Source organism: Dermacentor silvarum, chromosome 4 (genome assembly GCF_013339745.2).
Source record: "Dermacentor silvarum isolate Dsil-2018 chromosome 4, BIME_Dsil_1.4, whole genome shotgun sequence".
NCBI classification, from domain to species: domain Eukaryota; kingdom Metazoa; phylum Arthropoda; class Arachnida; order Ixodida; family Ixodidae; genus Dermacentor; species Dermacentor silvarum.
In genome coordinates, this window is record NC_051157.2 from 206,524,776 (window position 1) to 206,547,193 (window position 22,418).

The window sequence follows — 22,418 nt, forward strand, 5'->3', positions numbered from 1 at the left end:
TCAAAAACAGTTATCGGCGCTTCTCATGCAGCTTTCGTTTCATCACTCAGTTGAGGCATGCGTGCTAAAAACGTCGTTTTAAGCGTTCAAGTCTACTTGCCTATGTGCAAGTAGATTCTCATAGTGCTGAAAGAACACACGTGCTATGCTATCGTTACCTTAACTTCGTGACCGCTGCTTTGATCACGTCAATCTGATTGCGTCGTGCATGCGCCTTTTCCAGTCCAAGGCCCTTTTTGTGGGTGTCTCCCCTACAGCAAAGGACTCGGCTCTAGCACGAACAATCGCGCCGCGATACGTTCCTCGTCATGCAGTTCAAGTTGCTGTTTGCAATTCCGTATATCACTTTTGCATGCTCCCGGCTCTTGGCACTCCCGTTTTGTCAACTTTTCCAAGGTTTTCTTAGTTCTTTTTCTTTCTTTTCGCTCATAATTTAGGTGACAGTGCGATCGATGGCTTTTATTTAAATCCGTTGTTTAAACTCTTCCATAGTTCTGCAAATTTACCTTCTCCGTTCAGAAGAGTTTCTGCGATGCACTCCAACACCTCTGCTACGAAACTTTCATCAGTGGTTAGTTTCGAATTCATTTTCCAGAGTTCCCAAGAGAAGCTGCAACCTTTTGTCTTTCTTCCTATGTCACATTTAACTAGATGATCAGTGAAGGAAATAGGACAGACATTGTAACTGTTGCACATCGGTATTCCTGCAAGCGACACGTACATGCGATCTGAACGCGCATGGCTGTTTCGCAGAAAGTGCGTGAAACGCACATCTCGCGTCCCCATCATGCAGTCAGCCACGTCCTCCAATTTCCATTCAGTAATTATCTCGGCCAAAATGTACCGACCTTTATTGCTCTTTTGGCCTCGATTTGACCTATCTCTGGCATTGAGAACACAATTAAAATCACCTAACAGTACCATATGCTTATCAGAAGACATGTGCTCCTTTAACTTTGAAAAAAAGAGCGACCGATCTTCTGGCACATTTGGCGCATAAATACACACCACACGTCATTCAAGTCCACTCAATACAAAGTCGCACGAAACTAACCGGCCGATGAACATCAAAAATACCTTGCACCGCGAGACCCGATAATTTCTTAACAAACAATAGGCAACCCGCCGACGTCCCTATGGCGTGGCTCACTATCGCGTAATACCGCGACGTAAACCGCTGCACCATGCTCCGTGTCTCCTCGTCACCATCCACTTTTGTCTCTTGCACTGCTAACACGTCAAGGTCATGGTCCACCAGGAGCTTGAACACTTGTCTCTGCTTTCGCTTGGCGGCCCAGACCTCGAACGTTTAGCGTCGCCAATCTAAGCGTCGGGTTGGTAGCCATGGCTGTCTAGTGAAATGAGATTGGGCCCGGAGCATGGTGCTTACCTTTAGCGTCTAGCGCTCCGCTAGACGCCCCCAGGCCCACCGGTGGACCGGTGCAACTGGAGAGCGGTGATGATTTGTTGTCAGTCTTTTTTTACGCCGTATCGATGTTGGGACGTGGCTTGTAGCTGCTGCGCCTGCCCACAGATGTCTTCGAAGGCGGCCCGTCCTCGCTACTTCCTTGGTTCGCTGCGTTGCTGCCTGCAAGCTGTTCAAGAGGACGTTTGACAGAGGCTCCGACGTTGCTGCCCGTTGCGTCGTTCTTTTCCGACGGGTCTTCCACTGTCTGCATTGCCACACATGCATCCACTGAGTTGCTTGTGCTTTCTTCCTCAGTCTTTCCTGCTGTATCTTCTGCCCCTCCCTCGGTAGCCTTGTTATCCACTGGTGCCACCGTCTCGACAGCCGGTGCAAGCGGACCGTCTGTCGCACTTGGTATTGCCCGGTCTCCTGCCCCTTTTGCCGCGTCCTCGGCCTCGGCCACATCCATCACCAATTGCGCGGCGTCGTCACCCTCGGCCAGCCCTGTCGCAGAAGCGTACGTGCGTATGCACTGGTCTTCCGAGTGACCAAACCTGTGGCATTGCGAGCACCGAGGGACCTTGCACTCCCGACGTACAGTCAACCACAAAAGTTTGCGGACCACGCGAGCGCGTGGCCAAGAGCCTCTTCGCGACACTTCCGCTACGTCACCAGCGATCGACAGCAGCGCTACGTTGAAGACGCATCCCTCCTTAAATCTATGGCCTGTCTATTTTCGCACTGTGCGCAAATATTTTCTACCTATCTCTTTCAACGTGACGCGCTCTTTGTTAGCCAGGGCTACTTGCTTATATTTTGAGAGCAGAATATCAGTACAAGTAATCAGACAGCGTATTCTTCGGCTGTTATCAGTTCTATTTTCGCGTAGCCACGCTGTTTTTTTTTTTTTCGTGAGTGCGTGAGTGAGCGGTGAGGCAGCCATGGGACACAGATGCTTAGTCAGTAGGCAGAATTTTTCCGTTCCTCCCCCATCGCTAAGTGACAGTAGCGGCCGTGATTTGATCGCCTGCGCCCAGGTTTTGCTGCGCAAAGCCCGAACCACCGCGCTGCTATAGTGGTTACATTTAGAAAAATAAGAAATAATTGGGTGCGATGACTCTTTTTATAACCCTTTGCGACACGGCGTCCTCGTTTGGGGACTCGAACTTCGGAGGAGCGTCCCACGCCACGTGTTTCTTCAAATGACCTAAAACTCAGTGTGCACATTCGTGTCCGCTTCCTGATGGGACAACTAGCGGTCAGTTAACTTCATTGTCCTGCGTATTGCTGCAGATGATCACTTTGCTGGAGACACTACCATGTTAGACAATCGTTCGACGTGCCGCGTTCCAAGACCAACGTCAAGAGTATTTTTTTTCTCCGGTCGACACGAATACAACCGAAAAAGCAAGTGTGCATGCGTTTCGGGCCTAATAGTTGATTCTTTTTATGCAAGCATTGAAGCTGACGGATTTCAGAATAATTAGCTAATGAGTTATACGCTAATTAATTTTTTTTACTGAAACTCGCACAAAACAGCACATTGCTTCGTCTTCTTTCTTGGAATGTAATAGTGAGCGTCTTGAAATGATGCCATGCGCATTTGACGCATTTGCAGACAGTGCATCATAATTCGTGTCTGAAGGGGATGAATTTATTCACAATACATTTACAGAAGTGTCATGAAACATAGGTCTCTCTGATCTAGTAGGAAGTGAAATGTCCGCCGTTTTCTAGCATCTTATTGATGCGTGTGGGCATCGACTCGTACAAAGATTCAGTAATCTCCGGTCGACCGCGCAGGCTTTCCCATTCTTGTGCGATCGCTTGCCACAGCGTATCGGCCGTGCGGCCGCGGTTGGCTCGTGTGGACAGCCGTTTCTTCAACATGCCCCAGCCATTTTCTATGGGATTCAAGTCGGCGCCACATGGAGGCCACTCAAGCTGGCAAACAGCATGTTCTTCTAGCAATGACTGGACGATACGTGCTTTATGGATCGGGCTGCGGTCGTGTTGAAAAAAATAGCAGCCGTCGCTGAAGGGACCGTCCAGCGCATACGGAACGAGGTGTCTAGTGATGACGTCGCAGTACCGTGACGCAGTGAAGGGCCCTTCCAGACGCACAAGGGGATCAAGGCCATCTTTGATGATTGCTCCCCACACGCTCACGGAACACCGTCCACTGGATAGAACACTCTGTGTGTAATTAGGCAGATATCTGCAAGAAATAGCATACAATTGGGTTCCAGCGGCGCGTCTAAAAATGTTGTGATTCCTCTTGCGTATGAACTTTATAATGTTGTTATAGAGTTGCAATAGAAAACGTGCAAACATCATTAGATAGTACTGAAAGACCCACTGGCAGCTTTTAATTAGCTTCAGAGTAAGTAGTACTATGAAACAATCGTTAATGTTTTCAACATAATACCACTACAGAAAAATCTCGTAATGTCCAAAAGCTCATTTTACGTGAAACATGTTGTGATGCAGAATTAGCTTCGTGAATTAACTCCCAATACACTGTAAACACACCTGCAGTTTAGTGGACGCCAAACCCGCTTCCGTTGGTCCCAGCGCGTGGAAAAAGTTGACTCGTCGCTAAAGATGACATCGCCCCATTTCTCTGTTGTCCAATCTTTCATTGCTGTAGCGAACATGAGTCGATCTTGTAGCTGGCTGTCTGAGAGGCAGGGCTTCTGGGCTGCTACGAAAGACTGCAGGCCAAGCTCACTCAGCCTTCTTCTTACAGTCTCAGACGATACCGTGAGCGAGAGCGCTTCTCGGATATCCTCTGCACTTTGAAAAGGATCAGCCACGATGGCGGCCGTAATCAGGCGGTCCTCTTCCTCAGTCGTGGCCCTTGGACGCCCACTGCGCTCCATATCTGTGAATCTGTCATCGTCGCGGAAATCTTGAATAATCCTATTCACGGCAGTCCGGCTCCTGTTGGTTCGGTGGCAGATTTCGCGCTGAGGTATTCCCTCTATAAATAAACGCACAATGTGCCTTCTTTCGTCAAGTGGAACACGCAGCGGCATCTTTCCAAATAGGCAATCACCACGTGGCCTGAAACAAGTCTACTACGTTTTCAGCGACTGATGCGAAGATGCGCCTGTGTGTGAAAGAAAATTTTCTATGCATCCGCTTTTTCTTTATTTTTGATGACAGTGAAACACCTCCCTGCCCTTTCTCTCAAGACGCAGAAGCAGCAACACTCATTGGACCAAGATGCTGCCAACCAAAGTGCGCCAGTAAACGTCGCGTAAAAAAATCGTCGCAGCGCTTCGTGAAACTTATCTACCCACTGGCACACCAGACGACAAAGGTTGCAGTGATTGCTCCGATACTGCTATCAAGCCAGATATGTGGCAGTCTTATCGCAGACAGCGCTCTGCGTCAACACAACGAACTAACAATGCCATGCACGGGAATAAAAAATTAACAGGCAGGCGAGTACCAAGAGGGCTCATATCCGGGAGAGCGCCCCTGTCACCGCTAGGTGACGCGGATAGGCAGTCTGGCACGCGCTCGCGTGGTCCGCAAACTTTTGTGGTTGACTGTACATGACCAGAGCCATGGCAGCGTAAGCACTGCATTGGGCGGCCAGGCACGACAACAAGGGCCAGTTCACCTGCGACCCTGATTTGGTGTGGGAGGTCTTCCAGCTTCACGCCGCTCTTGAGCTTGAGCAACACGGAGCGGGTAGTCGTCCCCTTGTCGCTGATTCCTTGTACCCGCCACCGCTCTCGGGTGACCTGAACGACCTTTCCAAAGGCCGCCAGCACCGTTCTCACAACTTCATCAGCCACACCATGTATTAGCCAATGAAGACGCAGCCGTACCTGCTGGTCTTGGGGGTCAACCACGATACAGCGCCGCCCCTTTACCTTGAGCTCCTTGACGTCCAGGAGCCGTTTCGTGGTGTCGGCGTTGTTCATGGTCACCGCCCAGACGTGGTTGATCTGGTAGGCCCCAAGGGCAAGCACCTCCGGCAGCAGTCCTGTTGGGCCGAGAGCATTCCGAAAATCCTCAGCTCTGTAGGGTCTGGCTCGCACGTCACCGTGCAAAAACACGGTGTTCAGCACCACGCGTCCTTTTGGCAGGGGAGGCAAAATGATCTGGTAGCCTGTGTCGTCTTCGCAGTTCACCCTGTTTCCGCGGCCAACTAGGGCCGCTGTCGCCGCTCCATTGGAGCCCATGACTCTGCTGACCGCTCAGCTTGGCTGCCGGAAGCAGAATGTCGGCCACGCTACCACTGTTCTCCTGCCGAGTGACGGTCGCGTGCGCTTTTTGCCGAAGAGCGCATGTAAACGAAGTGACGCAATATGGCAGCGGTGGGATTCGAACCCACGCCTCCGAGGAGACTGGTGCCTTAAACCAGTGCCTTAGACCGCTCGGCCACGCTACCACTGTTCTCCTGCCGAGTGACGGTCGCGTGCGTTTTTTGCCGAAGAGCGCACGTAAGAAAAGTGGCAGCGGTGGGATTCGAACCCACGCCTCCGAGGAGACTGGTGCCTTAAACCAGCGCCTTAGACCGCTCGGCCACGCTACCACTGTTCTCCTGCAGAGTGACGGTCGCGTGCGCTTTTTGCCGAAGAGCGCACGTAGAAAAAGTGACACAATATGGCAGCGGTGGGATTCGAGCCCACGCCTCCGAGGAGACTGGTGCCTTAAACCAGCGCCTTAGACCGCTCGGCCACACTACCACTGTTCTCCTGCCGAGTGACGGTCGCGTGCGCTTTTTGCCGAAGAGCGCACGTAAAAAAAAGTGACACAATATGGCAGCGGTGGGATTCGAACCCACGCCTCCGAGGAGACTGGTGCCTAAAACCAGCGCCTTAGACCGCTCGGCCACGCTACCACTGTTCTCCTGCCGAGTAGGAGAACAACCAGCGCCTTAGACCGCTCGGCCACGCTACCACTGTTCTCCTGCCGAGTAGGAGAACAGTGGTAGCGTGGCCGAGCGGTCTAAGGCACTGGTTTAAGGCACCAGTCTCCTCGGAGGCGTGGGTTCGAATCCCACCGCTGCCATATTGTGTCACTTTTTCTACGCGCGCTCTTCGGCAAAAAGCGCACGCGACCGTCACTCTGCAGGAGAACAGTGGTAGCGTGGCCGAGCGGTCTAAGGCGCTGGTTTAAGGCACCAGTCTCCTCGGAGGCGTGGGTTCGAATCCCACCGCTGCCACTTTCCTTACGTGCGCTCTTCGGCAAAAAACGCACGCGACCGTCACTCGGCAGGAGAACAGTGGTAGCGTGGCCGAGCGGTCTAAGGCACTGGTTTAAGGCACCAGTCTCCTCGGAGGCGTGGGTTCGAATCCCACTGCGGCCATATTGTGTCACTTTTCTTACGTGCGCTCTTCGGTAAAAAGCGCACGCAACCGTCACTCGGCAGGAGAACAGTGGTAGCGTGGCCGAGCGGTTTAAGGCGCTGGTTTAAGGCACCAGTCTCCTCGGAGGCGTGGGTTCGAATCCCACCGCTGCCATATTGTGTCACTTTTTCTACGTGCGCTCTTCGGCAAAAAGCGCACGCGACCGTCACTCGGCAGGAGAACAGTGGTAGCGTGGCCGAGCGGTCTAAGGCACTGGTTTAAGGCACCAGTCTCCTCGGAGGCGTGGGTTCGAATCCCACCGCTGCCATATTGTGTCACTTTTTCTACGTGCTCTCTTCGGCAAAAAGCGCACGCGACCGTCACTCTGCAGGAGAGCAGTGGTAGCGTGGCCGAGCGGTCTAAGGCGCTGGTTTAAGGCACCAGTCTCCTCGGAGGCGTGGGTTCGAATCCCACCGCTGCCACTTTTCTTACGTGCGCTCTTCGGCAAAAAACGCACGCGACCGTCACTCGGCAGGAGAACAGTGGTAGCGTGGCCGAGGGTGATTGCCATGCTAGGTTAGACCGTATTCATGTGCCTGCTCTTTTTTTGCCTGAATGTGTTGACTATCACGTCAAATGTGTTAGTTTCAGTGATCACTGTTTAGCAGCAGTTACTGTGGGCACAAAAAAAAAGCTTCCAAATTTAATTGGTTTACTTGGAAGTTCAACGATAAATTATTACAAGATCAACCTTTTCTTGAAAAACTAAAAGAAAAGATACATAACTTGTGTGATGAGTCAGGTAGCATTTCAGCTTCATGGGATATCTTTAAATCAGAGATAAAACTTGCTGCGATTGACCGAGCATGTGTGCTACACAGAAAAGAAAAAGAGAAAGAAAAGGAACTTTATACCACGCTAGAATTTATGATTGCAAAGGAAAACTACAAGCCGGGTTTGTTTGCAAAGCAAATAAAAGAAATTAAAAGTAAGCTAGAAGCAATTGACATTGAAAGATATCGAGGCGCAGTAGTCAGGGCACGCGCAGAGCGGTTTTGGTGCGGGGAAACGCCCACCAAACGAGCACTAGGCGATGAACAGCGGCATGCAGTAAAAAAAGAAATAAACAAAATTTGTTATCACAACCCTGTTACCACAGATAGTAATATCATTGAAATGGCCTTCGTTGAGCGCTTCCGTAACTTACTAAATCATAAGAAAGAAAACACCGAGCTGTTTAAAAATAACTTCTTGCCACTAATGCCTAAATTAGAAAAAGAACTATGTGAGGAGCTAGAAAGACCAATTAGCGTGAAAGAAGTTGAAAAAGCAAGTGATGACTTAAGCCTTGGTAAATCACCTGGACCAGATGGACTAGGGGCAGCTTTCTATAAATGCTTTAAAGCAGAAATGGCAGAAGTATTGCACCGCGTAATAAATGAGTGTTACGAAATGAAAAGGATGTCCCCATCATTTAGGATGACACATATGGTACTAATTCCAAAGACCAATGATCCTTCGAAGTTACGCTCTGTAGAGGCTTACAGACCAATAAGCCTCACAAATGTTGATTATAAAGTTCACATGAAAGTGCTTGCTAAGCGACTTCAAAAAGTAATTAAAATACTAATTGGGCCTCACCAGACCTGTGGAATCCAAGGAAGAACGATATACACTAATATCCACGTTGCCAGAAGCATACTTGAATCATGTGATGCCGAAGAAGGTCGGGTTGCCACGCTACAGTTAGACCTTGAAAAGGCGTTTGATAAGGTTACACACGAAATTTTACAATTAATACTGGAACATACCAATGTAGGTTCTGTCATTCTAGATGGTGTGCGAATGGCTTATGAAGGCTGTACCACTAAACTAGTAATAAATAAGCAACTTAGTGAAAGTATAACAGTTACCTCTAGTCTGCGCCAAGGATGTCCAGTCTCGTCATTGTTATTTGCTCTGTATGTAGAACCTTTGTGTTTAAAGATTCTTCAGAACCCCACTATTCAAGGCTTCCGATACTGTAATATTGAATTCAAAGTGTTGGCATATGCCGACGATATTGCTGTGTTTTGTTCAGACATAAAAAGTGTTGAAATAGTAGTGAAAGAGACTACAGCCTTTTGTGAAGCCACAGGAAGTGCTGTCAACTGGACAAAGAGTCTCGGCATTTGGTATGGAAACTGGCCAATCACACCAGAGGTGTACTGCAACATGCAATGGTCGAATTCGCCAAACGTATACCTTGGAGTGCCACTGCAACACCATAATTCAACGACTGGTTATTGGCTGGAGGAAGCTGATAGAGTAAGAGACCAGACTCAGAAATGGGGCGGTCACAAATTCTCAGTATTTACAAGAGCAAATGTGTGCAATACATTTCTAGTGGCCAAAATATTCTATGTGTTGCAGGTATTGAGTATGACAAGAATGACAATACAGAAACTCCACCGAGTGTTTGCAGTTTTTATTTGGGGCTCCAGTTGGGAGCGCACAAGTCGATGCAATCTGTTTCATGCAGTGCGGAACGGCGGACTAGGGCTGTCACATTTGTTTATCTTTTTGCGTGATCAGAGCGATACATTTTTGAGAACTGTAATACAAGTACGCCTGTGGAACCATCTTGCGGATTATGTTGTGTCAACCAGCGCTGCAACACATGGCGCTCTACCATGTTTCCTGCGCGAGGTAGTGGCTGCTTATCGCATTGTTCGCGCACATTTTCACTTGAATACCTTTGCATTGTAGGAAAGAAAAAGTTGTATAACCATTTTGTGGATGTTTTTCTTCCGACACCTTTATATAGGGCTAACTATTATTTCGTTGATGAAGGAAACGTGTAGAAAAGAGTTAAGCGAATGCCTGTGCGAAGCTCTGCGAAAACATTTTTCTTTCAATTGCACACAGAAACGCTCCCTGTGAAGTCATGGCTTCAAAGCAAGGGTATTTTTGTTCCCTGGACAATAAACTGTAGAATATGCCAGAAACCGGAAACTATTGACCATATATTTCTGGATTGCCACGATGCACGATTTTTGTGGGACATTCTTCAGCGCACAATTAAAAAAGATTTAGTACTGTCACCATTTGGCATACGATTCTTGCCTTATGACGAAACAGGGGGCGTTCCTAGTGATATGGTTATGTTGCTTTGTATGCATGCACTTTGGAAAACACGGATGGCAGATAGATATGCTGACATTGATGCACGACCAGCGCGACAATTTTTCGTGGAAAGCGTTATCTATACAAGATATGTACTGAACTTTGCGGTCAACGCTCCTCAATGGGTGACGCAATTGGATGAATTCGCGTCACTAAAGCCTTTTTAAAATTGCATCATGCTCAAGACTAGCTGATGTATTTTACCTTTTGAAATATTTCTCACTTGTATTACTGTATGTTGTTGAAAACGGAAATAAAGAAAAAAAAGGTAGCGTGGCCGACCGGTCTAAGGCGCTGGTTTAAGGCACCAGTCTCTTCGGAGGCGTGGGTTCGAATCCCACCGCTGCCATATTGCGTCACTTCGTTTACATGCGCTCTTCGGCAAAAAGCGCACGCGACCGTCACTCGGCAGGAGAACAGTGGTAGCGTGGCCGACATTCTGCTTCCGGCAGCCAAGCTGAGCGGTCAGCAGAGTCATGGGCTCCAATGGAGCGGCGACAGCGGCCCTAGTTGGCCGCGGAAACAGGGTGAACTGCGAAGACGACACAGGCTACCAGATCATTTTGCCTCCCCTGCCAAAAGGACGCGTGGTGCTGAACACCGTGTTTTTGCACGGTGACGTGCGAGCCAGACCCTACAGAGCTGAGGATTTTCGGAATGCTCTCGGCCCAACAGGACTGCTGCCGGAGGTGCTTGCCCTTGGGGCCTACCAGATCAACCACGTCTGGGCGGTGACCATGAACAACGCCGACACCACGAAACGGCTCCTGGACGTCAAGGAGCTCAAGGTAAAGGGGCGGCGCTGCATCGTGGTTGACCCCCAAGACCAGCAGGTACGGCTGTGTCTTCATTGGCTAATACATGGTGTGGCTGATGAAGTTGTGAGAACGGTGCTGGCGGCCTTTGGAAAGGTCGTTCAGGTCACCCGAGAGCGGTGGCGGGTACAAGGAATCAGCGACAAGGGGACGACTACCCGCTCCGTGTTGCTCAAGCTCAAGAGCGGCGTGAAGCTGGAAGACCTCCCACACCAAATCAGGGTCGCAGGTGAACTGGCCCTTGTTGTCGTGCCTGGCCGCCCAATGCAGTGCTTACGCTGCCATGGCTCTGGTCATGTACAGTCAACCACAAAAGTTTGCGGACCACGCGAGCGCGTGCCAGACTGCCTATCCGATGATGATGATGATCTATTGGCATCCCCTTTGAAACGGGGCGGCGACAAATAGTCACCTAGCCTGCTTGATTTAATCAGGTATACTATACATGTTCTTTATCTTGCATTTTTGTATACCTATCATTATTTTTCTTTTTCAAAAATTTACCTTGTACCGCTGCCTATGATTTTAAGAGATCAGGTCGCATCCATCTTTTCCCTACTTTTTTTCCACCAGTACTCTAATCGTCTCTTGCTGATCTCTACGGCTGATCTGTTTATGTTTCCTTCCACTTTAAACCCAAGCGCTTCTGGGAGTTGCACGTTACCTACGGTTCTCGCTGGGTGGATCCCGTCGCATTCCATTAGGATGTGCTGAGTGGTCTCTGGATCTTTACTGCAGCATACACATGTCTCATCTAATTCCGAATATTTGTTCCGATATGTTTTCGTCCTTAGGCAACCGGCTCGAGCCTCAAATAGCAAGGCACTGCCCTTTGTGTTATCGTACAGATTTTCCCTTCTAATTTCTTTCTTCTCATTCTTGTAAATCTCCATTGTCCTTTTCGTTTCCATTCTTTGCATCCAATTCACGGTCTCTATTTCTCTCACTTTCTTTCTGATGACCCCTGGTTGTCTATTTACAGTTTCGATTATCCTGTACTTGGTTGCCAACTTCCTTGACCTCTTCCTCCATTCTGTGTCCACGCTTTTCATGTAGAGATACTTGTGCACTTTAGCCGCCCATTTATTTTCATCCATGTTCCTGAGCCTTTCTTCAAAACTAATTTTGCTTTGTGCTTCTCTGACTTCAAAAGAGGCCCAACCCATGTCTCCATGCACTGCCTCATTTGTCGTATTACCGTGTGCTCCCAAAGCCAACCGGCCTACTGATCTTTGGTTAACTTCCAAACCCGCCAATATATCCGATTTTAAGCATATAATGGCATTTGCGAATGTTAGCGCTGGCACCATTACTCCTTTCCAGATTCCACGCACCACCTCATACTTATTGTGGCCCCACAGTGCTCTGTGTTTCATTAATGCTGCATTCCGCTTCCCCTTTATTTTCAGATTATCTTGGTGGTTGCTTGAGTAATTCTTTCCTTCGTTTATGTGTACGCCGAGGTACTTATATTGCTTCACTATGGGTATTACTTGCTGTTGAATTGACACCACGAAGTTACTCGTGTGTTCATTAAAGATCATAATCCCTGATTTCTCTGTGCTAAACTTAAGGCCTAGATTTGTCGCTGCGTTCCCACAGATATTCGCAAGTATCTGTAAATCTTTTTTATTGTCCGCTAGTAGCACAATGTCGTCTGCGTACATCAGTCCAGGGATCTTCTGTTGCACCATTTGTCCATTACGCATGTAGGATAAATCAAAACCTAATTCGCTGTTTTCCAGTCGTCTTTCTATGCCCTTGACGTAAAGCGTGAACAACAATGGTGACAGAGGGCATCCTTGCTTCAATCCTTGGTGAATTCCCACCATTTCATTTCCTTTTCGGCCTTCCCATGCCACTTGTACTTGGTTGTCTCGATATATCTCCCTCAGCAGCTCCACGAAATCGTCATCTATGCCTTCGTATTGAAGAATATCCCACAACAATTCCCTGTCTACGTTGTCATAAGCTCCTTTAATATCTAGAAATGCTATCCATAAAGGTCTTTTCTGAGCCACTGAAATCTCTATGCACTGAGTTAGTACAAACATATTGTCTTCTAAGCGTCTGCCTGGCCTGAACCCATTCTGTAGTTCCCCCAATACACCGTTTTCTTCCACCCACTTCGACAGTTCTAATTTTATGGCTTGCATTGCCATTCTATATATCACCGACGTTACTGTAACTGGCCTGTACGAGCTCGTCTTATCCTTATCTCCTTTGCCTTTGTAGATAAGATTCATCTTGCTTTCACGCCATCCAACGGGAATATTCTTTGTTCTAATCACTTGCTCTATGGCATTAGTCAGCAGTGCCTTGCTTTTTGGACCGAGGTTTTTGATTAGCTGTATTGGGATTTCATCGGGTCCTGCTGCCGTGTTGTTAGGGACATTTTCTGCTGCCTTTTTCCAATAAAAGCTTTCTATGCTGAATTTTGATCTCTCAGGCCTCTCTGTTGTTGCTGGATCTGTTGTCTGAACTACGCTTTTTCTCGTACCGAAGTTATGCCTGATAACGTCTGTGATGTACCGCAGCGCATCATCGCCTTCATAGATGTTACCGTCTTCATCCCTTATAGCCGTTTGCGAGTTTCTAGTTGGAGCTCCGAGTGCTTTTATATGGTTCCAGAATCTTTTTGGGGCGCCTTTGTCTCTTTTGTGAATGTTATGCACCCAACGTTCACTTGCGCATTTAATTTTCTCTTGCACGAGCTCACTCGCAACCCTTTTCTTTTCTCGGTACGTATTCCATCTAAGGAGCACCTCTTCTTCTTGTAATCCCAACTTTTTGGCTTCTCGATGAACCCTAGATGCCTCTTTACGCTCTTCTATAGCTTGTTTAATTTCCTTGTTCCACCACTTACGTGGTTTCCTCTTTCCAATCCAACAATTGTATTGCCGTGTCCGCCTTATTTCATGCTGCATAACCTCCACCAGTTCCTTATATTCCCAGACTGCTGTAGGAAAAGCCTCAATTTTCTTCTCTATGTTGTTTGCGATCTCTGTTATTTGCTCGTCATTCATTTTTAAAAACTCTGAGGCTATTGGTTCATGTTCTGCGCTGGTATCTCTCCCAAACTTTAATGCTAAACGTCTATGATCGCTTCCCAGGCTATTTTTTCCATTTTCGTCTATTATCATTTGGTCCAGTTGTTCGTAGACCATTTCTGAGACTAAGGCGTAGTCGATACATGACTGCCTGTTTCCGCATTGCCACGTTACCTGTCCATGACACTTATTCTCCCTGTTAACTACTATAAGGTTCTGTTCATCACACAAATCCAGCACTAGAGAGCCGTTGTAATCAGTATATCCGTCTAAATCGTCCATGTGCGCGTTCATATCTCCCACTAATATCACCTGGCCCGAGTTACTGAACTCATTAATATCGCTTCTAATGCAATCGACCAATTCCTTATTTTTTTCCCTGCTATCACTACCTGTCCACAGGTAAGCTACTCCCAGCCACGTCTTTTTACCTTGCCATGTACCACTAATCCATAAATGCTCTTTACATGTCTCGTTTACCCTTCGCCACTTCAGACCTCGCCTAATTAGTACGCCTACGCCTCCGCCTTTCCTTGACCCGGTCATTCTGTTGCACCCTTCCCATACAAAGTTGTCAATAACAGGCGGCTGCTCCAAATCTCGTAGATGCGTTTCGGTCAAGGCGTACACACTAATCGCTTCATCATTCAGTTGCGTTTGAATTTCCAGCCATTTTTCCTGCTTACGACCACCCTGCATGTTAATGTAGCAAATTTTACCTTCTCTACTCTTATCCTTTCTGCGTCTTTTCCTGACTCCTGGTCGCCTAATTCTGCCCTTTACTGGTGTTTCGCTATGTTCAATACTTAATCCTGCTTCCTGATTGCCTGGGGCCCGCCTAAAAAAGCTACAGCTCGTGCCGCGAATCGATTTCCGACCGGTGTTGCTACACTTTCACTAAAATGTATCCCGTCACGCACAAAAGCGCCTTCGCGGCCTGCTCGGTGCACTTCACGGTTGATGTCAATGACCGTAAAATTCATTGCTTTAGCTAGAGTCCAAATTTCCCTGTTTACTGCAAGAACTGCCCTTTCAATTTTATAACCCTGCCTTTCAACCTCTGGCACCGTGCACACCGCGATTTGTACTTCTTTTGAAACATTCCGCAGGTCGGTGACCCCTTTGGCTATTTGCTTTGTGATTCCTGCTCCTCGTCCGTTCAGTACGTCAATCACTCCGCCCATTATCACCACTAGGTGTCTCTCCTCCATTGTGTCCCACATGCGTTCCTTGGCCTTCGCGATCACCTCTCTAATCGGCTTTCCCGGAAGCGCGCTAACCTGGACTCGTTCGTCTGCCCCTACCCTCTCTGCTATCGCCGGTTCTACTTTACGCATGTTGGAATCCCCAACAAAGACAACTCGACGCTTTCCTTCCCCCTCACCGCCGAAAGCTGCCCCCGAAGTCACAATGCCCTCCCCTCCTTTCTTATTCTTGCCCTTGGCTTTGTTTTCTTCCCCGGCCGCGTCAGTGGTATCCCCTTCGTGACTATCACTGACGTTTGCGCCACTGCTTACCGGCGTGGCGGGTTCGGCTGTCTCTGCACTCGCATCGGAGCCAGCTCCGTTCGCGGTGCTCGCCTCGATGCGTTCATCAGTGCTTTGCAGAATGGTGGCGCTCAGCTGGATTTCTGCGTTAGCTAGCTTTTCTTCTGCCTCCTTCCTCTGCTTCTGCTCGATTTGAAGTTCCTTTTCTAGCTTTCCAACCCGCTTAGCTAACTTATCCTTGTCTTGCTCTAGGCGGTCTAGCCGCGACCCTAGCACACACATCCTACAGATAAAATCTGCACCATTCGCTTCGCGTGCTGATTTAAACCGCGTTTCTTCCAGCGCGTAGGAACGCTCGCACTCAGAACAACGCACGCGTGGGTTCCCCCTAGTACCAACCATCATCTCGTACTAACAAGGCGTAGATGTGGAAAAGAAAAAAAAATTTCTTTACCTACTTTTATCTAAGCGAGAAGACCAAGAAAGTGAGAAAGCATTAAAATAATTTATAAAGATTGTTTGGCTAAGCTAACCCTCCTAAAAAAACCAAAAAGTGAAATATAAAATAACAAAACTTATCTCTTTGGCACGCTGCTCCTGCTGCGCTGAAATGGCACCTCGACTCGACACGTCCGCTCCCGTCGGCTTCACTCGTGAGAGTGAAGCCGACGCGTCACCTAGCGGTACGCCACCTAGCGGTGACAGGGGCGCTCTCCCGGATATGAGCCCTCTTGGTACTCGCCTGCCTGTTAATTTTTTATTCCCGTGCATGGACATTGTTAGTTCGTTGTGTTGACGCAGAGCGCTGTCTGCGATAAGACCGCCACATATCTGGCTTGATAGCAGTATCGGAGCAATCACTGCAACCTTTGTCGACTGGTGTGCCAGTGGGTAGATAAGTTTCACGAAGCGCTGCGACGATTTTTTTACGCGACGTTTACTGGCGCACTTTGGTTGGCAGCATCTTGGTCCAATGAGTGTTGCTGCTTCTGCGTCTTGAGAGAAAGGGTAGGGAGGTGTTTCACTGTCATCAAAAATAAAGAAAAAGCGGATGCATAGAAAATTTTCTTTCACACATAGGCGCATCTTCGCATCAGTCGCTGAAAACGTAGTAGACTTGCTTCAGGCCACGTGGTGATTGCCTATTTGGAAAGATGCCGCTGCGTGTTCCACTTGACGAAAGAAGGCACATTGTGCGTTTATTTATAGAGGGAATACCTCAGCGCGAAATCTGCCGCCGAACCAACAGGAGCCGGACTGCCGTGAATAGGATTATTCAAGCTTTCCGCGACGATGACAGATTCACAGATATGGAGCGCAGTGGGCGTCCAAGGGCCACGACTGAGGAAGAGGACCGCCTGATTACGGCCGCCATCGTGGCTGATCCTTTTCAAAGTGCAGAGGATATCCGAGAAGCGCTCTCGCTCACGGTATCGTCTGAGACTGTAAGAAGAAGGCTGAGTGAGCTTGGCCTGCAGTCTTTCGTAGCAGCACAGAAGCCCTGCCTCTCAGACAGCCAGCTACAAGAACGACTCATGTTCGCTACAGCAATGAAAGATTGGACAACAGAGAAATGGGGCGATGTCATCTTTAGCGACGAGTCAACTTTTTCCACGCGCTGGGACCAACGGAAGCGGGTTTGGCGTCCACTAAACTGCAGGTGTGTTTACAGTGTATTGGCAGTTAATTCACGAAGCTAATTCTGCATCACAACATGTTTCACGTAAAATGAGCTTTTGGACATTACGAGATTTTTCTGTAGTGGTATTATGTTGAAAACATTAACGATTGTTTCATAGTACTACTTACTCTGAAGCTAATTAAAAGCTGCCAGTGGGTCTTTCAGTACTATCTAATGATGTTTGCACGTTTTCTATTGCAACTCTATAACAGCATTATAAAGTTCATACGCAAGAGGAATCACAACATTTTTAGACGCGCCGCTGGAACCCAATTGTATGCTATTTCTTGCAGATATCTGCCTAATTACACACAGAGTGTTCTATCCAGTGGACGGTGTTCCGTGAGCGTGTGGGGAGCAATCAGCAAAGATGGCCTTGGTCCCCTTGTGCGTCTGGAAGGGCCCTTCACTGCGTCACGGTACTGCGACGTCATCACTAGACACCTCGTTCCGTATGCGCTGGACGGTCCCTTCAGCGACGGCTGCTATTTTTTTCAACACGACCGCAGCCCGATCCATAAAGCACGTATCGTCCAGTCATTGCTAGAAGAACATGCTGTTTGCCAGCTTGAGTGGCCTCCATGTGGCGCCGACTTGAATCCCATAGAAAATGTCTGGGGCATGTTGAAGAAACGGCTGTCCACACGAGCCAACCGCGGCCGCACGGCCGATACGCTGTGGCAAGCGATCGCACAAGAATGGGAAAGCCTGCGCGGTCGACCGGAGATTACTGAATCTTTGTACGAGTCGATGCCCACACGCATCAATAAGGTGCTAGAAAACGGCGGACATTTCACTTCCTACTAGATCATTGAGAGACCTATGTTTCATGACACTTCTGTAAATGTCTTGTGAATAAATTCATCCCCTTCAGACACGAATTATGATGCACTGTCTGCAAATGCGTCAAATGCGCATGGCATCATTTCAAGACGCTCACTATTACATTCCAAGAAAGAAGACGAAGCAATGTGCTGTTTTGTGCGAGTTTCAGTAAAAAAAATTAATTAGCGTATAACTCATTATCTAATTATTCTGAAATCCGTCAGCTTCAATGCTTGCATAAAAAGAATCAACTATTAGGCCCGAAACGCATGCACACTTGCTTTTTCGGTTGTATTCGTGTCGACCGGAGAAAAAAAATACTCTTGACGTTGGTCTTGGAACGCGGCACGTCGAACGATTGTCTAACATGGTAGTGTCTCCAGCAAAGTGATCATCTGCAGCAATACGCAGGACAATGAAGTTAACTGACCGCTAGTTGTCCCATCAGGAAGCGGACACGAATGTGCACACTGAGTTTTAGGTCATTTGAAGAAACACGTGGCGTGGGACGCGCCTCCGAAGTTCGAGTCCCCAAACGAGGACGCCGTGTCGCAAAGGGTTATAAAAAGAGTCATCGCACCCGATTATTTCTTATTTTTCTAAATGTAACCACTATAGCAGCGCGGTGGTTCGGGCTTTGCGCAGCAAAACCTGGGCGCAGGCGATCAAATCCCGGCCGCTACTGTCACTTAGCGATGGGGGAGGAACGGAAAAATTCTGCCTACTGACTAAGCATCTGTGTCCCATGGCTGCCTCACCGCTCACTCACGCACTCACGAAAAAAAAAAACAGCGTGGCTACGCGAAAATAGAACTGATAACAGCCGAAGAATACGCTGTCTGATTACTTGTACTGATATTCTGCTCTCAAAATATAAGCAAGTAGCCCTGGCTAACAAAGAGCGCGTCACGTTGAAAGAGATAGGTAGAAAATATTTGCGCACAGTGCGAAAATAGACAGGCCATAGATTTAAGGAGGGATGCGTCTTCAACGTAGCGCTGCTGTCGATCGCTGGTGACGTAGCGGAAGTGTCGCGAAGAGGCTCTTGGCCACGCGCTCGCGTGGTCCGCAAACTTTTGTGGTTGACTGTACGTCGGGAGTGCAAGGTCCCTCGGTGCTCGCAATGCCGCAGGTTTGGTCACTCGGAAGACCAGTGCATACGCACGTACGCTTCTGCGACAGGGCTGGCCGAGGGTGACGACGCCGCGCAATTGGTGATGGATGTGGCCGAGGCCGAGGACGCGGCAAAAGGGGCAGGAGACCAGGCAATACCAAGTGCGACAGACGGTCCGCTTGCACCGGCTGTCGAGACGGTGGCACCAGTGGATAACAAGGCTACCGAGGGAGGGGCAGAAGATACAGCAGGCAAGACTGAGGAAGAAAGCACAAGCAACTCAGTGGATGCATGTGTGGCAATGCAGACAGTGGAAGACCCGTCGGAAAAGAACGACGCAACGAAACGTCCTCTTGAACAGCTTGCAGGCAGCAACGCAGCGAACCAAGGAAGTAGCGAGGACGGGCCGCCTTCGAAGACATCTGTGGGCAGGCGCAGCAGCTACAAGCCACGTCCCAACATCGATACGGCGTAAAAAAAGACTGACAACAAATCATCACCGCTCTCCAGTTGCACCGGTCCACCGGGTGGGCCTGGGGGCGTCTAGCGGAGCGCTAGACGCTAAAGGTAAGCACCATGCTCCGGGCCCAATCTCATTTCACTAGACAGCCATGGCTACCAACCCGACGCTTAGATTGGCGACGCTAAACGTTCGAGGTCTGGCCGCCAAGCGAAAGCAGAGACAAGTGTTCAAGCTCCTGGTGGACCATGACCTTGACGTGTTAGCAGTGCAAGAGACAAAAGTGGATGGTGACGAGGAGACACGGAGCATGGTGCAGCGGTTTACGTCGCGGTATTACGCGATAGTGAGCCACGCCATAGGGACGTCGGCGGGTTGCCTATTGTTTGTTAAGAAATTATCGGGTCTCGCGGTGCAAGGTATTTTTTCATGTTCATCGGGCCGGTTAGTTTCGTGCGACTTTGTATTGAGTGGACTTGAATGACGTGTGGTGTGTATTTATGCGCCAAATGTGCCAGAAGATCGGTCGCTCTTTTTTTCAAAGTTAAAGGAGCACATGTCTTCTGATAAGCATATGGTACTGTTAGGTGATTTTAATTGTGTTCTCAATGCCAGAGATAGGTCAAATCGAGGCCAAAAGAGCAATAAAGGTCGGTACATTTTGGCCGAGATAATTACTGAATGGAAATTGGAGGACGTGGCTGACTGCATGATGGGGACGCGAGATGTGCGTTTCACGCACTTTCTGCGAAACAGCCATGCGCGTTCAGATCGCATGTACGTGTCGCTTGCAGGAATACCGATGTGCAACAGTTACAATGTCTGTCCTATTTCCTTCACTGATCATCTAGTTAAATGTGACATAGGAAGAAAGACAAAAGGTTGCAGCTTCTCTTGGGAACTCTGGAAAATGAATTCGAAACTAACCACTGATGAAAGTTTCGTAGCAGAGGTGTTGGAGTGCATCGCAGAAACTCTTCTGAACGGAGAAGGTAAATTTGCAGAACGATGGGAAGAGTTTAAACAACGGATTTAAATAAAAGCCATCGATCGCACTGTCACGCTAAATTATGAAGCGAAAAAGAAAGAAAAAGAACTAAGAACAACCTTGGAAAAGTTGACAAAACGGGAGTGCCAAGAGCCGGGAGCATTCAAAAGTGATATACGGAATTGCAAACAGCAACTTGAACTGCATGACGAGGAACGTTATCGCGGCGCGATTGTTCGTGCTAGAGCCGAGTCCTTTGCTGTAGGGGAGACACCCACAAAAAGGGCGCTTGGACTGGAAAAGGCGCATGCACGACGCAATCAGATTGACGTGATCAAAGCAAGCGGTCACGAAGTTACAGGTACCGATAGCATAGCACGTGTGTTCTTTCAGCACTATGAGAATCTACTTGCACATAGGCAAGTAGACTTGGAACGCTTTAAAACGACGTTTTTAGCACGCATGCCTCAACTGAGTGATGAAACGAAAGCTGCATGAGAAGCGCCGATAACTGTTTTTGAAGTGGAACGCGCGATTGATAATTTGAATCCCGGCAAGTCGTCTGGCCCTGATGGGCTTTGCGCTGCGTGGTACAAGCGGTTTAAAAAGGAATTGTCAGAAGTACTCGTAGCTGTTTTTAACCAAGCGTACGATGGTAAGGTGTTACCACCGTCGTTCAGTGAATCCCACACGGTGCTGATTCCGAAGTCAGAGGATGTGGACAAGCTGAAGCAAGTAACATCATATAGACCAATAGCACTCAGAAATGTGGACTACAAGGTTTTAATGAAAGTTCTAGCTGCCAGACTTCAGACAGTTATTAAAGACGTAGTCGGTCCGCACCAAACATGTGGAATTAAGGGTCGCACTTTAGCTACGAATGTTCACAAGATGCGGTCCGTTCTAGAGTGTTGCGATTCCCTGGAAGCTTGTGTAGCCGTACTCCAGTTGGACCTCGAGAAGGCATTTGATTGTGTAGCGCATGTTATTTTGTTTACCATACTAGAACACATTAATGTCGGGTCCATTATCATGGACGGTGTAGCTCTGGCGTATCATAATTGCTCTACCAGACTAATTATTAACAAGGCATTGGGGCCCCCATCAAAATCCAGCGTTCCGTTCGCCAGGGCTGCCCCATCAGTCCACTTTTGTTCTGCATTTACATTGAAACGTTATATCTGTCAATACTTGAAAATAATGCTATTAACGGTTTTCGTTTACAATCGTCAGAGGTGAAATTGCTCGCATATGCAGATGATGTTGCAGTGTGTTGTATCGAATATGAAAGCATCGAAGAGTCCATTAGAGCTGTCAAAGTTTTCAGCGACGTTACAGGAAGTCGGGTAAACTGGGGAAAGTGCCTGAGATTTTGGCACGGAGTGTGGCCGTCGACGCCGGACATTTTTGCCAACGTCGTGTGGCAGAGGATGCCTGTGAAGTACCTCGGTGTGCCACTTCAGTATTACAAAAATAATAATGACTACTGGCCGCAACAAGCAGACCTCTTACATGAAAAGGCGAATGCTTGGAGGGCTAATTATCTCTCCATGTTTGCGAGGGCTACCGTGTGTAACATGTTTTTTGTGGCTAAATTATGGTATGTAATGCAAGTTACGTACTGTTCTAGGGTAAATGTGCAAAAATTGCATAGGGTATTTACGATATTTGTGTGGGAATCTACCTGGGAAAGGTGCCGTCGCACCAATTTGTTCAGGAGAGTAAAGTGTGGGGGGCTTGGACTGGCATATCTCTTTCTCAAACAGTTAGTGAACCGGTTTTTCTTTTTTCGCGAGGTAAGCGACGCATTCCTGCAAACGGTGTGCCAGGCAAGATTAGGGCGACTGTTACCCGACGATGTTATTATCACCCATGTCATGTCGGGTACGGTGCAGGGTTATCTTCGGGAAGTAGTATCAAGCGTGCGATTTCTATGCGTTCGGTTTTCTAATGATTATTTGTATTCTGTTACAAAGAGAAATTTGTATAAAGACATATGTGACATAGTGTTGCCAATTCCCTTGTACAGAGCCATATACAGTGCAGGCCAGCGTCAGAATGTCCTGAAAAGAGTTAAAAGAATGAAGTAGCGCCAAGTGCGAAATCTTTTTCAAAC

General features: G+C 48.3%; 11 non-coding genes across 11 annotated transcripts; 7 read left to right on the forward strand and 4 right to left on the reverse strand.

Annotated features, from left to right (window-relative positions):
* Positions 1-5,734: 5,734 nt before the first annotated feature.
* On the reverse strand, positions 5,735-5,816 carry Trnal-aag (transfer RNA leucine (anticodon AAG)). The gene has a single exon. It is a non-coding gene; the product is annotated as a tRNA-Leu (tRNA).
* A 62-nt stretch (positions 5,817-5,878) lies between these two features.
* Trnal-aag (transfer RNA leucine (anticodon AAG)) lies at positions 5,879-5,960 on the reverse strand. Its single transcript has one exon. It is a non-coding gene; the product is annotated as a tRNA-Leu (tRNA).
* A 72-nt stretch (positions 5,961-6,032) lies between these two features.
* Positions 6,033-6,114, reverse strand: Trnal-aag (transfer RNA leucine (anticodon AAG)). The gene has a single exon. It is a non-coding gene; the product is annotated as a tRNA-Leu (tRNA).
* A 73-nt stretch (positions 6,115-6,187) lies between these two features.
* On the reverse strand, positions 6,188-6,269 carry Trnal-uag (transfer RNA leucine (anticodon UAG)). Its single transcript has one exon. It is a non-coding gene; the product is annotated as a tRNA-Leu (tRNA).
* An 88-nt stretch (positions 6,270-6,357) lies between these two features.
* Trnal-aag (transfer RNA leucine (anticodon AAG)) lies at positions 6,358-6,439 on the forward strand. Its single transcript has one exon. It is a non-coding gene; the product is annotated as a tRNA-Leu (tRNA).
* A 72-nt stretch (positions 6,440-6,511) lies between these two features.
* On the forward strand, positions 6,512-6,593 carry Trnal-aag (transfer RNA leucine (anticodon AAG)). Its single transcript has one exon. It is a non-coding gene; the product is annotated as a tRNA-Leu (tRNA).
* Positions 6,594-6,655: 62 nt separating this feature from the next.
* Trnal-aag (transfer RNA leucine (anticodon AAG)) lies at positions 6,656-6,737 on the forward strand. Its single transcript has one exon. It is a non-coding gene; the product is annotated as a tRNA-Leu (tRNA).
* A 72-nt stretch (positions 6,738-6,809) lies between these two features.
* Positions 6,810-6,891, forward strand: Trnal-aag (transfer RNA leucine (anticodon AAG)). The gene has a single exon. It is a non-coding gene; the product is annotated as a tRNA-Leu (tRNA).
* A 72-nt stretch (positions 6,892-6,963) lies between these two features.
* On the forward strand, positions 6,964-7,045 carry Trnal-aag (transfer RNA leucine (anticodon AAG)). Its single transcript has one exon. It is a non-coding gene; the product is annotated as a tRNA-Leu (tRNA).
* Positions 7,046-7,117: 72 nt separating this feature from the next.
* On the forward strand, positions 7,118-7,199 carry Trnal-aag (transfer RNA leucine (anticodon AAG)). The gene has a single exon. It is a non-coding gene; the product is annotated as a tRNA-Leu (tRNA).
* A 2,950-nt stretch (positions 7,200-10,149) lies between these two features.
* Trnal-aag (transfer RNA leucine (anticodon AAG)) lies at positions 10,150-10,231 on the forward strand. The gene has a single exon. It is a non-coding gene; the product is annotated as a tRNA-Leu (tRNA).
* The last annotated feature ends 12,187 nt before the right edge of the window (positions 10,232-22,418 follow it).